This window comes from Euprymna scolopes, chromosome 13, assembly GCF_053919585.1.
Source record: "Euprymna scolopes isolate OS-2025 chromosome 13, ASM5391958v1, whole genome shotgun sequence".
NCBI classification, from domain to species: Eukaryota; Metazoa; Mollusca; class Cephalopoda; order Sepiida; family Sepiolidae; genus Euprymna; species Euprymna scolopes.
Genome location: NC_136494.1, coordinates 79,687,578 through 79,691,677, shown reverse-complemented (window position 1 = coordinate 79,691,677; position 4,100 = coordinate 79,687,578). Strand labels below are relative to the sequence as shown.

The 4,100-nt window shown below is 32.7% G+C and overlaps 1 pseudogene; it reads left to right on the top strand.

Moving 5' to 3' along the window:
* Positions 1 to 451: 451 nt before the first annotated feature.
* Positions 452 to 568, top strand: LOC145292403 (5S ribosomal RNA; annotated as a pseudogene).
* The last annotated feature ends 3,532 nt before the right edge of the window (positions 569 to 4,100 follow it).

Here is a 4,100-nt window from a genome sequence, read left to right as displayed (position 1 = left end):
TATTTTTATACTACGAAGAGTATTATAAAGACGTATACTGTAATGCAGTTACATATGCTCCAAATTGAGAATGATCAAAAACAGTCAAATACGCTAAACACAATTAAATTAAATAAAATAATAATTAAACAAAAATACTAGCACACTTAAAGTATCAGCTTGTTTAAAACGCAGTTATATTTTTAAGATAAATATTAGCTAAAAGTAGAAATATTACTATATTCCAAGGTGATTATATCACAAAAATATTATTAGTACACACATTATAAATCATAAAATTATATTATATTCTGCAGATAATACTAAGATAAATGGAAACTCAATTATTCAAAAATAGGTTATAACATTTCTACTCAATAACATGCACAAAACAGAAGGATTATATATATATATATATATATGTGTGTGTGTGTGTATATATATGTGTATATATATATGTGTAATATATATTATATACGGCATAATTACGTTAACACACCGGTTCTCGTCAGATCACCGAAGTTAAGCAACGTTGAGCCTGGCTAGTACCAGATGGGTGCCTATTTGGGAATTCTAGGCGCTGTATGTTCTTTCCGCTTATTTCAGCATTGTTTCCAGTCGTCCTGAACCTCTACTTGCCACTGGTATTCAACAATGTCGAATCATGAGTGGTGTGGTTGCAGATTGCGCAACTCTTGCCACAAATAAATTCCCGCGCAGGCACCCTTACTGTGGGTACCCATAGTCTGTCAAGACTGAAGGAAGCTTTTTTTCATATATGTGTGCATGTATATATATATATATGTATATATACGTATATATATATATATATATGGATACATATATATATATATTTGTTTATATGTATATATATATATATACATATATATATATATATATATATATATATATAAATAGGGAGAGAAACGGAGAGAGAGAAAAATGTTTTTCATTTCGAAGAATTGTTTGCATGTCGAAGTACTGTTTGCGTGTATAATTTAAAAATATTGATTATATCGTATTGTTTTTATTCTACATAATTTATAAATACATGCGTGTTTTTTTTAGAGGAAACAACTTTTAAATTAAACTAAATCACAGAAAAATATGTCTTATACAAATATTTTCTTTATTAAAAAGACTAATTTTAAAACTTTTTTATTTAAATACAATTCAAGGCATATGACCCAATTGCTAGGAGCTGTGTAATTTAGAGTTCCAATTTTCACAAACTATATGCATTAAAGAATGATGTATTTCGGCAATAACGCATGAACTGTTCTAAAATCGTCTGTTGTATCTGGTTTGTTGGCGTGGACATGGATCTTTACACGCCCCTAATATAAGTAATATGATGAATATAATGCCACTAACGAGGTGATCAGTTGATAGTTTCTGAAATTATTTATTCATCAAATGTTTCTCTCAGTAAACTGATCGTATCATTTATAATTTACAAAGGCTGATAGGGTGCCATAACTTTGTGATGAATTACTGAATCAAGCTGAACTTAAAATAACTAATATTTGTCAAATTCGCAATTAAAGGAAAATAAAGTTGCCAGTGTAATGAAAAATAGAAACTTTTAACTTACCGCGTCATAACTGTTATGTGCCACGATTCGCGTAAAAACTATAAAATAACTCACCTAGAAAAGTAAAAGAAAAAACATTTTTAATATAATCGTACACAAGAAAAGAAAATATGTTCATGCAATAATCAATATATATCGCGTGAATTAAGCGTGCCAAACATTTTTATCAGTCACATCGCATCTGTTAAATATAAGGATTGCTGAATAAAACGGAAAAATTATTATAACTTAACGATTATCTTTATCAATTCGCACACGTGCAAGCGTTAGAAGTATATTAGACAATATCTCTTAGTGTCTTAGCCGAAGCTGTACAGTTTTCTTTTCATAAAGATACCGCCCGCACAAGTATTAAAAATAACATAATATTCACTGCTCAAATAAGATTTTCATCAGTATTGCTAGCGTACAGTTTATTTTACAAGAGATTGTTAACCTTCTCCAAGTCAGTTTACTGTAAGTAAAAGCACAAGGCTAAATACGTCACAAGACTAGATGGACTTTTTTGGATCTCAGTAATATCACATAACCAAAAGAAATATATATCAATTTGACAAGTGTGTTGTTGCGGTTTATAACTTTTCAAGTCAGATGAACATATCTCAAATAAAAATAAATATTGATCGCAATGAGCAGTTTTACAATTAACACACGTTTGCCACCGCATAACAAATGTATTCATGCCAGTAAAGTAAACAACTTGCGTTCTGGTGGCGATGAAAGCGTCTTCCATATCGCTTAGGTTTTGGAAGCATTTATCATACAGAAATATATGAAGATGCTTAAATAAATCATAGTTTTGTATCACTATTGGTTCAACTTCTGCAGCGTCAGTTTAGCAATGTACGGTCAAGCAATGTCGTGGAAGAGAATTGAACCATATCTGTTGACTATTGCAGGGTACTTTTTGCGAATTTTCTGATGCATTTGTTGACATTACTTCTCTAGCGTAATAGTTTCGCATTCATTCAAAAAATGACAATGAATGAAACCGGTCGCAGATCCCCATATAATATGAATGCCCCTCGTTTGGTGAGACTATGGCTTCGTGGATTTTCTTAGTCTTACCATTGAACTGAGCATCGGCAGTTGTCGTAAAGAACCCACCTTTCATCGCATATCACCACTCGGTCAAAAAAAGGGGTCGTTTTGTTGCGTAAAAGAAGAGAAGATGACACCTCATAATGCTGGTTTTTGTGGGTGTCATTTCATGCAATTCGTAATGGCATCCATTTATAATTTTTTTTTTTGTCTTTTCAGTCCGTCTCAAGTCGTGTGAAAATCGTCGTATACGTTAAGTTTTATTCGGAAGCAAGTCCTTGAAGAATTGTGGATGAATTAGTTTCGATGAAGGCCTTTAACTGATCGTTGTCAACATCCGATTGCCGACCACTACGCTTACAATCTTCAAGACCCTCGTCGCCGCCAGGAAATGTCTTAAGCCACCATTGTGCTGTGTGATTAATATTGGTTTTTGGGCCGAACGCTTATTTTTTATCGCCGGCTGTTTTAGCAGCTTTTCGGTTTACCTTGCATTGAAATAAGAAAATTGAGCGATTTTTTTCGATCTTGTATTAACGTTCTGAAAATACACTTGTTTACAACGATTGTAATTAAACGGTTAGATAGAGAACAGCACGTTCTCTAAAACGATATATACAGTAAAGGTTTTATAACGAAAACTTATTTTAAAGTGCATCATTTAAAATAAACATTAACAATTCCGCAATAAACTTTCTTGTAAACTTGATATCATTACGCTGTTAATCTCCTATATAATATTTTGATTGCAGGAATTCGCCTCTGAAACAAAATACCGTAGGTTTCCAACAGCACAAGCCACATTCAAATTCATTATATCTAGACTATTAGCCACTGCCTTAGGTAATTTTTGAACACCATTTTAGACACATTTAGTCGTTATAATAAAATCCTACATTACATATGAGGAGTAACATCATTACAATTGCAACCACCTTTAATTGAATAAGTTCATATTTTCACTCTAAGCAACAAGTACTCCTAACGCTCGCCGTTATCAACGGGAGGTACTCTGCATGTGGGACAGATATGGTGTTTCACCATTCGTAACTGGATCATAAACCTAGTAACATAACAGAACCTTTCCTTTTTTCCGTTACGGAAATAATAAAGTTTTTCTAGAATAATTCCGCCCCTTCTGATTGGAAGGTTTCTGGTTATTCCTATAATCTACCATTATGGGATTCGCATGCTAAACGATTTGTCGCCAGATTTGTACCTATGTTTCAGAAATTATTTATGCTATTCACAAACATAGTTACTTTTTTAAAGTAATTTTTATATATCCTTTATTTAAACCTGCGCGATACATTGGATTCTCTCGCTGTATATGTTCGTCCTAACTTTCTCTCTCTCTCTCTCTCTCTCTGTGTCTCTCTCTCTCTCTCTCTCTCGCTCACTTCTAAGACAAAATAACAAACATGTATTTCCTATCTCCCTCGTTGCCTCTCTTGTTCGTTCACCTAACAATTTACGATTTTTGCAA